Source organism: Uranotaenia lowii, chromosome 2, assembly GCF_029784155.1.
Source record: "Uranotaenia lowii strain MFRU-FL chromosome 2, ASM2978415v1, whole genome shotgun sequence".
Classification (NCBI taxonomy): Eukaryota; Metazoa; Arthropoda; class Insecta; order Diptera; family Culicidae; genus Uranotaenia; species Uranotaenia lowii.
The window spans coordinates 10,580,785-10,592,693 of NC_073692.1; positions in this window are offsets into that span (position 1 = coordinate 10,580,785).

Below are 11,909 nucleotides of genomic sequence, written 5' to 3' on the forward strand. Positions count from 1 at the left end.
CAATGCCAATGACATGGTAAGAGACAGACAGTATTCAAACACACAAAAATATTGCCACGAACACACACGCATTCGTACATCGCCAGCCATATAAAATTATCATTAAAATTGGAGATGGAAAAATTGAGCAACCCATAGAGCTGTACCTACCCCCAATTTACAGCCCCCCTTTTCCGGTTCCTTCTCCGGGATGCAACATCCAAGGGGTGCGTAGTGGATCAGGAATCAATTTTCACATGTTCATCCCATGTTGACTGGCGTAATTTTTTTTCCTGATCCTTTCATTCGTTCTGATATTTGATACGGCGCATCAATCGAATATTTCTATTACATGGTATAGGTTTGCTTTTTGTTTTTGTGATTTCTCGACATTTCGACCGGGTTTATTCCGAATTCTGGTTGATTGACGGGAGGTTTTGGTTTGTTGTGGGTTTTTTCCCCCTTACAAATTGGTCTCTGGTCCGCAAACAATAAACTGCAATTTTTGATAACAAATCTGCTGTTGTTTGTTTTGTTTATGCGTTGGTGCAGAGATTTTACTCGGGAAGGTAAGCACTTTTTAAAAATGTTGTTTAACCACAGTGTACCCATGAGCCTTCGTGATAGATGAGTCTAATCCGCATTGGAAATGTATATTTTGCCAGTCGTTCCCTGAGGTGGTAAATTTTCGGTTAATACCCAAGTAACCATAAGCACTAAAAACTAGCACCAATTCTGCTCTAACGTCAGCTATAGAGCTTGATTCTGTGCATCATATTAGCCCTGTGAGCCAGGTTTGGCGAAATTAACTGCAGCTTTAGTGCAGAAACTGGTATAACCCTATAAAAGCACTGTGCTATGCTAAGTTGATGCTATAGCGTTGGAGGGAAAAATGCTGGGAAAATGCAAATGAGGTACAACCGTGCGGGTAAAAATAAAATTTCGATATATTTTTGGCTCCATTTTTCTGCCATAATAATGAATTTGGCTTATTTTGATATTCGCTGATGCAGATTAAGGGGATCTCTCGGGTTGAATTTTCTATATGATTATTTTTTAATTTTCGGGTGAAGATGACCTGGAATCGAACTCATGACATCCATGGATCGTACATTTTTCAGTAACTCTGCTTGTGGACCTATCAAGTCCGCGTTAAATCTTTGAAAAAAAGCCCTATTTGAATCAAACTTTTGGCAACCGGTGCCCATAATTTGCATTAACCCTCATCCGCATTAGGGTGTCATTTTGACACCATTGCAAGTTTGAAGGCTTGTAACTTTTTTCAGAAGCTTCAAAATACAAAAATTTCTTCGGGGACCCTAAATGAATTCAAAAGTTCTTCAATATTGCATTTTTACTTTTTTTATGGACAAACCCTGGAAGCCTGGACAAAAAAACTCCCTTTTCCGACTTTTGGTGTCATTTTGACACCACAAAAGTAGAATCTATTTAAGTCGTTTGAATTATTATGAACTTCATATAAAACTTATATCAATAGAAACCTTGTAATGTCAGTAAAATATGTTTAGAACATTATATACAGCTAAAGTTACAAGTTTTCTCGTTATTTAGCATGAAAGAAAAAAAATCTGAAAAAACATGCCTCACGAAAACTGCTGTAGTTCATATGTTACACGTCCAAAAAAATATTTGCCTTATGCATATGAAAGCTGAAGTTAATGCCTACATCATGAAGACAAGAAATATTTTTTTTTATTTTTTTTAATGAAATGGTCACAAAAAGTTCAAAAAAGTGGTCTAAAAAACCTACTTTTCATTCGATTGCTAGTAAATACTGTTTGAGCGATGGTAGAGTTTTGAAAAAAATATGACTACAAAATGTATTAAAATTCCAACATTTTGCTGTCTTTAGATTTTTGATGCAACAAAAATTTAGTTTACTGGAATTTTTCAAAGTTCACTACTTTGCGCGATTTTTTTACAAATTGAAATTTCATCTGTTTTTGTGGTCCACCGTCAGGTTGTACCCGGATTATCAGTGCTTTTACTTTGTTTGGACCAACCAAGAGTATATTCATTGGAAAGCACATTTAATCTCCATTCTAGTGAGGTGCCACAATTCACGCTGTGAGATTTCACAAAAATATGAAAATTATTAACATAAAATCATTCCTGAATTTCTAGAACTACAAGCACCTCGTCCAGCAAAACGTGTTTGTTTGCTCTCCGAGTAGGTACGGTGGGTGGTGATTTGGGCATAGAGCGAAGCCGACGGACGAAATAATGATGCGTGTCGTACGTTTCTCGGTTGGAAATTTTCTATTGACAGTAGTTCTCGTTTGCTAGTCACGACACGCATCATTATTTCGTCCGTCGGCTTCGCTCTATGCCCAAATCACCACCCACCGTACCTACTCGGAGAGCAAACAAACACGTTTTGCTGGACGAGGTGCTTGTAGTTCTAGAAATTCAGGAATGATTTTATGTTTATAATTTTCATATTTTTGTGAAATCTCACAGCGTGATTTGTAGCACCTCACTAGAATGGAGATTAAATGTGCTTTCCAATGAATATACTCTTTGTTGGTCCAAACAAAGTAAAAGCACTGATAATCCGGGTACAACCTGACAGTGGACCACAAAAACAGATGAAATTTCAATTTGTAAAAAAATCGCGCAAAGTAGTGAACTTTGAAAAATTCCAGTAAACTAAATTTTTGTTGCATCAAAAATCTAAAGACAGCAAAATGTTGGAATTTTAATACATTTTGTAGTCATATTTTTTTCAAAACTCTACCATCGCTCAAACAGTATTTACTAGCAATCGAATGAAAAGTAGGTTTTTTAGACCACTTTTTTGAACTTTTTGTGACCATTTCATTAAAAAAAAATAAAAAAAAATATTTCTTGTCTTCATGATGTAGACATTAACTTCAGCTTTCATATGCATAAGACAAATATTTTTTTGGACGTGTAAAATATGAACTACAGCAGTTTTCGTGAGGCATGTTTTTACGGATTTTTTTTCTTTCATGCTGAATAACGAGAAAACTTGTAACTTTAGCTATATATAATGTTCTTAACATATTTTACTGACATTACAAGGTTTCTTTTGATGTAAGTTTTGTTTAAATCGGTGTAACACGCCAAAAGTTATAACGATTTGAGCTTGTGGTGTCAAATTGACACCACAAGTGCTGATTAGGGTAATGAAATCTAATGCGGATGAGGGTTAATTCAGCATAAATCAATGGCAACGTGCTTTGGCCTAATGCCACTGTAGTACTTACAAAGTGCTAAAAAGCATTAAAGCAAGCTTAAGTAATGCTAATTTAATGCTTAGAAATTATAGCATTTGTCACTCTGATTTAGAGCTATGTTGCATTTCAAAAGCATTGTGCAAAGCTGATAAAATGCCGGTTGCATTTTAAAAGAGTGGCATAATTCTAAAATGATGCAGCATAGCACTCGAAGGGCTGTTGTAATGCAAAATTACACTTGATGTGCTGATATAGTGTCATTTAGAACTTGAATGCTGGTGCAAAGCTATAAATAGGCAACGCTTTAGTGCTTATGGTTACTTGGGTAATTCAAAGTAGGATTGGTCGATCTTTGATCGATCCTTGGAGGATCGATCTTTTCAACTTCGATTTTCGATTTTTTGGATCGGTTCTTCGGCCAGAAAAAGATCGATTAGATCAGTTTATTTTCGATTCGATCTTTCGATCTTTTTTTCTCATTTAGGGGAAATAAGAGCATAATGGCCACATTAAGGATGACGCTTATTTAACCATAGAAAACAGCTATAATATGTGAGTTACATCATTGTTTCGTGTTCAGACAATAGAAAAGTCAATTTCCTAACTGAATGAAACTTGAAAAAAGTAGACAAAAACGTTTAAAAATGCATTTTAAATTTTTGTGCCGAAATCTGAAAATCAATCACTGTAGGAGTTAGCACGCCTACCCTATTCAGGAAATATAAAGATTAGGAAACGAACGCGACTTATGCTGTGTGTATTTATTTTGCTCGCGACAGCATAAAATCGCCACCCGGTCGGACGATACACAAGAACAGCGACCGAAGTTAGCACGCCTACACTATTCAGGAAATATAAAGATTAGGAAACGAACGCGACTTCTGTTGTGCGCATTTATTTTGCTCGCGACAGCACAAAATCACCACTCGGTCGGACGATAGACAAAACAGCGACCGAACGCGCATTTTGTTTCGTCTGTCTCAAATCTCTTAGCTCGTGGGAATCGTTATGCTTAATCATTCGCATAACATTCCGATGCTAACTATAAAAGGGCAGTCAGGAAAAAATCCGTCGTTCAGTCCGTCGTATTATCGTTCAAATTCACTCCGTTCAGTTTAGACCGCAATAAGTGCAAACCCTAGAAGAATAAAAGTGTTGAGCAGAACTTTCTCATTGCGCACAATAAGTGTAAACCCTAGAAGAATAAAAGTGTTGAGCAGAACTTTCCAATGGCTTTCAATAAGTGTAAACCCTAGAAGAATAAAAGTGTTAAATAAAACTCTCTAATTGTGTTACGCTTGTGATAAAACATCCGAAAGTCAAAGTATCAAAGTTGATGTCCATAGTAGACATCAGCTTTTACGAACATTCCTTACTTAGGGGAACCATAAGCACCATCAATCGGGGCAAGATGTGCAATTTCTGCCGTAGAATCAAGCAGCGAATTTAATTTGATGAAATCAACTGAATTATACACTTGACTTATTTACATCTGACGATTTACCTATTGGTAAGGTGTCGGAGAGTTAATCAGAAAACGCGAGTTCGATTCCTGGTCGAGGCGATTATTTTTTCATTTAGCATTCATGATCAGTTAAAAAATAATTTAGAAATTTTCAATTTATTTCATTACAATTTTGCAAATTGTTTCCAAATCATGTGATTTGGGTGCAGAAAAGTGTTTGTGATTGATTTAGAATAAAAAATTTGCAAGAATTAGCTAATCTTGACGCGCTTCTTGAAGATTGTTGCGGGCGGAATGGACAATTCAAAGACGCTGAGTCTTGATAGCAGTAAAACAGTGCGCAAATTTAGCTGTCACGCCCGAACAACTTCTTTGATTGTTGTTATGTGTTTGCTAGTGGAACGTATTCCGTGTCTGTGAAGCAAACTACCGGATGTTTCACTTAACGAACAATATCTAGCCAGATTTTAATTAGTTTGTAGTTTGTGTTGCTGTAACTGATTCCTGAGCAACTTTGCCGCACTACAAACCGTACTTTTATGAACGTACTATTAGTTTTAAGTTCACAATTTTAATATAACTAGCCACTTTAATATATTTATCTTTAATTTTGCCACTCGTGTTGTTATAAACAATTTTCCACCCGGTCCGTTCGGCTGACGTGAAGAAGAGAGCGAGCGAGACCGCCAATCCTCTGACAGTTCAGGAGAAACGTCAGTTGATCCGCCCGCCACTGAACTGCATTTCACAGCGGCGCGTCGAAAGCGACGCTTGCAGTGTTGCCGATGTCAACATCCTCCCCCTCGTGACGCTGGCCGATGGCTGCCTTTGGATCCGTGTCACCCTTAAGCTCAACATCCAACACTGCCAATCTACTGACCGATTGCCTTGACAACCCTCTATTTGTTTGCACGACTGCATGGCGAACTCTCCCGTCCACCCCAGGGAATACTTCCAGAACCCTACCTCGCACCCACCCATTTCTCTTAGCTTCGTTCACAATTACAACACTTGCGATTGTCTAAAAATTACTTTTTTCAAAAAATAAACTCATTTGTTTTTGATTTTTTTCTGCATAGTTTGTTTGATAACTCCTTTATACATTAGACAATCTCAATAAAAATACCTTGAAATAATTCTTTTAATCTCTTGAATATTTCTTGTCAGTACATTTTTTTTTAAATATCAAAGCGATTCCGAGATTTTTGGATTTTGATTTGTGTTGATTTTAAATACTTACTCCGGTTCACCTTACATAAAAGCGTCGAAAATTTTATTTTTTCCATATGTAGAAGGATTATACAAATTTAAAATTTTGTGTCTGTTTTTGAATATTTTTTTAATAATGTTGATACTTACGGTTTCGGCAGAGGAAATCTGCCGCTCCGTCGGCGAAACCAAAACAGTTTGTTTTGGTTCCGCATGCTTTGAGTCAATTCGCAATTGAAACAATAGCGGTGATGATTGATGATGACAGCTGATGATGGTAAACACGGTATAAATGTTTACATCATCACACGGTTAAGCGCGACAACACAAATTGGGTTCGTGGTAACACAACAGTGTTGCCAGATATTCTGGGTAAGAATATCAAAGTACTCATTGAGAAATGAGTACTTTCCCGGTTAGGGAATATAAAATGTGGAAGTGACAATTAGCTATCGCTAATTAATATAGTTGTAATCTAATGACCTCATAGACGAAACATGAATAAAGATAACTCTATTCCACCACTGAAACCTACGTTTTCAACAGGTTATGGGCCCAGATACGTCTGGATATTGGAAGAAAGTTAGTTAGAGAGGGGTACTCTCAGTATACAACGAACTTGCGGTTAGCAAGTGGAGCAGCCAGCAGCCAGGAGGGCTACCCGGAAGAGGGTCACGAGCCAGAGGACCACCGGAGAGACCAGCCAGCAGCCAGAGGACCACCAGCCAGAAAGACCCGCCAGCGTTGAGACAACCCAGCCCAGAGGGACCAGCCAGAGAACCACCAGGCATCAAGGTGTCCCAGGCCAGCCAGAAGGTTCCACCAGAGGCCGAGTCCGGGGAGGTTCGCGGATTGAGAGGGTTACTCTCGATGCCGTCACGAGCCACGTTGCGGTTAGCAAGCGTGAGTTCACGACCGACGGCCGGGAGGAGTCCCAGGATCCGCAACCGGGATGCGCAGAGATGGACAGGTCCAGCTGCAGCAACACCCCTGATTAATTGGGTGGTGCTGATAGCCGAGAGGGTTACTCTCGTGCTTTTATTGTGCGCTATGGTCAGCAGTTATGAGCTGACCCATGCGCAGAGGACCACCAGCGCAGGGGATCGTCAACGCAGAGGCCACGAGATGCTTCAGGTCAGCCAGAAGGTGCCACTGGAGTTCGTGGGCGGGAATTCGGGTTCCGAGAGGGTCACTCTCGATGCCGACACGAACCGCGCTGCGGTTAGCAGCTTGGTTTCCTTTCCAACGGCCGGGAGGAGGACTCTCGGGATCTGTAACCAGGATTGGTCAGGTCCGAACGCTCCAGATGGAGGATTAGCCCGGATCGGAGATTGTAGGAAACTGTTCGAGAGGGTTACTCTCGTGATGTGGAGCTACAGAAGGATATTTCTGTGGCTTTGGCGGAGATGTTTTGGGCGACGGTTAGTTGCCAAATACTTCACCACTACATTCGATCCAGATGGGTCGCATGCAGCTGAACGTTGCCCTCCGGTTTTATGGAGCGCTCGAAGCGTTAAAGCAACGGAGCGAAAAGCTATGAAGCTGCAAGTCGAGACGATTATTCTCGTGCTTAGTAGCTGCGCTGCGGTTAGCATGCGCAAGCTTGTTTTCGGCGGATGGTTAATAATTCGGGTGCTTCTAAGGAGGTGGTTTCAGCGACGGTTACTCGCTATCGGAGTCAACCAATTCTTGCTGCCGATTCCTGCCAAAAGTGCAGATGCTCGAAGTCATCGCGATATGAAGACTTCGAACCGAAACGCGAAGATAGCTACAAGAGGATGCTTTTCTGGGGTTACCAGAAAGCAACAAAGAAACTCTGTTCGTTCGCGTGCTGTGGTTATCAGCCACCGGAATCAACGAATCATCGATTCCGGTGCAGGTCAGCGCATGGCGCAAGACGAAAGCGACTGCGAGAGTAGCGATGACGAAGATGACGATGATTATCAAGATTCCGTCAATAACGAATCGGCCCAGAGACGCAGTCAGCGAACAGGAGAAGCTAATCAACGCTACGTGGCTAACGTAGCCGCTGATGATGAGGAAGAGCTAATTCGAATCGTCAGCAAGCTCAAGGGCCAAAGGGACTGCTTTTTCCGGAAGACCATCGCAGCCATGAAAGGAACGAGATTCGGGATGAACGAAGTGAGGTTATCACTGAGCAGCCGTTCAACGATTTGATCGGTTGTTTGCTGTTTTCGAGGCCGAACATCAGTGCTGCGGTTAGCGCACTAAGCAACTATACGCAGCCCCGGATGAGAGCGAGATTTGGGAAGCGGTTAGCTTATCCCAGGTTACCGGAAACCCATTCTGTTTCTGGTACGAATTGTCGATGGACGCAGCTAAACGATGGTGAGGTTATCACCGAACAGCCGTTCAAAGAGTTGATCGGTTGTTTGCAGTATCTGGCGATATCATCGAGATCAGATATTTGCGCAGCGGTTAACGCACTAAGTAAATATCAGGCCAGCCCGGCGGATAGACACTGGAAGGCCTGAAGCGTATTCTGCGGTACCTTCGGGATACGACCGTTACGGCGTTGGTATTCCGCAGAAACGCGAAAATGGAACTACTCATCGGATATGCTGATGCAGATTTTGCCAACGACTCCGATGATCGAAGATCTGTATCAGGTTACGTTTACATGATCTTCGGGAATCTAGTTTCGTGGTCAACGAAACGTCAGCAGACGGTCAGTCTGTCGTCGACTTAAGCTGAGATAGAAGCCTTTGTTTGCAGTCACCAGAATATGCAGTGCGCAGTTAGCGCACTTAGCAAATACCAGGCCAGCCCGGCGGATAGGCACTGGCTAGGCCTGAAGCGTGTTCTGCGATACCTTCGACGTATGACCGATATGGCGTTGGTAAACTGCAGATACGGAAACTCGGATCCATTTCGAGAATCATATGGTCAACGAAACGTCATCGGCTGGAGCCTTGTGCTATGCGGTGAAGGAAGGTTTGTGGTTAACAAACTTGTCAACTATTTTTAAGATTCAAAGTGGTGATCCAGAATTGAACGCTCAGAATCAGATTCCTAATTTGAAATTTACATTTTTATTCAGATTTGCAAATCGGATTAAATATAAAATATTGAAATAATAAATTAAGATTTAAGTCAAAGATAAGTGACTGAGGGCTCTGAAACAAATTTTTATTCTTGGCTTATGTTTTAAATTCTGATCTGTATTCTAAATTCAGTAATAGTTTTTTGTACATTTCAGTAATTATATTGAAATTCGAAAACATATCCAAAATTCAAATTTTGCAGTTCTGCGAAAAAAAAAATTAAGCCAAAAACACCAATATTCGATATTCAATATTTCAGAAAATAATGGAGTACCTCTGAATTGTCAGTTGTGTTTCATTTTGTAAGATAAAGTTTAACGATTAAGTTTGTAACATATGAGTAGGGGAGAATGGGGATACTTGATCCCCTTTTCTTATTTTCATCATATCTTTTTAGAAAAAATTTGCAACTCTCCGTCTTTTGCATTTTCTGACAGCGTGTAATTTGCAGTTTATATGCTTCAAAAGTTTGAACGATACATGAACCAGTAGATAAACTAGAAGCATTTTCGGGAGACTAAAAAAAATTATGATATTTTTCAAGTTACAGGAGACTTGATCCTCTACTAAAGAAGACTTGATCCTTAAAGCAGGGTGCCCTGACTCTAGGCATAAATCTAGTAATATCCGAAGATAAAAGGTCCGTTATCTTTTTTTTGCCATATTAGTTCGCATTTCACAGTATGTAAGTATCAGACAAAGAGAATTCAAAAATTATGTCTATTGCCCAAGCATCATTGCATACTTTAAGGCGCAATTTTCTAGTTTTTAGATAAATACTGTATTTTTAGTCCTTTTTATTAGATAATAACTGGATCAACATTCGTTATTGTTCAGATATTAGTAATTTCATGATAACAATTGATCCAATCAGACAAAAAATATATCTTTTCTATTCTAGGGATCTATGCTACCCATAACATACATTTTGGAAAACTTCTTCTTATAAAAATTGAGAGTTTTCTATTGCTATGAAAATGTGACATGTTAAAGTTCAAATTATACTCTAACGATGTTGGAATAAATATATTTATCAATACTTTTTTATGTGAGAAACATTTTAAAGTGATACAAAAAGAACTTCAAATCACATTCGGTTAAATTTTTCAATCAAAGTTCAATAAGTTGAAAAACTAAATTTTTAAAATAAATTGAGATAACTGCATTGTTGATTTATTCTATTTGGTTTATTTTTCTAGAACATTTGATATTTGAAAGACATTCCTGTTTTGAGATATAGCGAAGGAATCGAGTATCCCCAGAGATCAAGTATCCTCACTCTCCTCTAATGCTTCTGAACTTAACACAAGAGATGAAACGAAATATCTCCGCATGTGTTAAAAAGAACAAAATGACTATTTCGTAGGGGAATAATAATCACAAATATATAAAGGGCGATACGATCAAAATTTGGTCAAGGGAAAACGCGTGTGAAGCGGAGAAATCGTTTATTTAAAAAATCAAATTAAATTTCTTTTTCAAGTTTAATTAGTTTAAAATTCAGGAAAAATATTCAGTTAGGCATCCGCTTTTCCAAATCCGAATTGCCGGGGCTTACGCTTAACCCCTGCCATCAGATTTTGCACAGCCACCTTGTCTACCTTCTTCGCCGCAGAAAGCCAGTTTGCCTTGAACTGCTGCTCGTTCTTGGCAGTTTTTTCTTCTTCTTTAGGTTCCGCTTGACAATAGGCCAGTATTTCTCAATTGGGCGGAGCTCTGGCGTGTTGGGAGAATTCTTGTCCTTGGGAACCACCTGCACGTTGTTGGCGGCGTATCACTCCATGGCCTTTTTCCGTAATGGCAAGATGCCAAATCCGGCCAAAACAGTACGGAACAACCGTGTTTCTTCAGGAAAGGCAGCAGACGTTTATTCAAACACTCTTTCACGCAAATTTCTTGATTGACAGTCCCGGAAGCTATGAAAATGCTGTTTTTCAAGCCACAGATACAGATGGCTTGCCAAACCAGATATTTTTTCGCGAACTTTGACAGTTTCATGTGCTTGAAAATATCTGCTACGTTTCCTCTTCCTTTAGCCGTATAAAACTCCTGTCCCGGAAGCTGCTTGTAGTCGGCTTTAACTTGAAATCTCAAACCCCACATCATTTTCAACAGAGTAGGCGAGCAACCATTACGCTGTTGACAAACTTGCAAATGCTTTTGTTTAAATAAAAAAAAATGGATTATTCTTACGATCATCAACGTGAGGTAACAAAACCTAGATTTTCTACAAAAAAAAGTACATGTGCAATAGACCGAAAAGATTGGGGGTTATTTTTGAATTTCCCAAACCCTGGGGTCTAAAAAGGTTCGTTTTGGTCCAATTTTTTACTTTTTTCGCACTACGGACCTCAGGAGTTTTGCTGTCAGGAAAAAAAACCGTCTGTCTCAATAGGTCACAGCCTACTCACACCACATACAAAAATATTATGTGTTCACTGAAAAAAAACATGCAATTGACCAGAAGACACATATCAAAGCTGACCACTGAAAATACCTTAAAACCATAACTTATAAATATAAAATTGACTTTTTTATTCGATATCTATTTTTTCTTCCACATTACAAAGTTAACAATGATAAAGGGCTTTCGGATGGAATAAGCAACTCGAAAATCACACTGTTTTGATTTTGTTTTCAAATAAATTAGATCACGTTCCACGTTGGCTGCTTTTATTTTCATTTTTGTTATTTTTTTCCTCGCTTAGTCCTTTCTGACACCGACAAAAAGTGACTGCAGTTCAGCAAAAGACTTAGTGTTTAACTAACTTTCACCGTTTTTTTTTTCACAGTGTAACACGGTTAAGTTTTTGTTTGTTTGTTTGTTTGTGTTTAGCGAAACTGTTTTCTGTTTGATTTGTTGTATAGTAATAGCAATACAGTCATAATAATAATAGTAATAATCATAATAATATAGGTTTGGATTCTTGTTTTTCTTTTCCCTTTTTTTTCTCTCAGCTATAAAGTCGT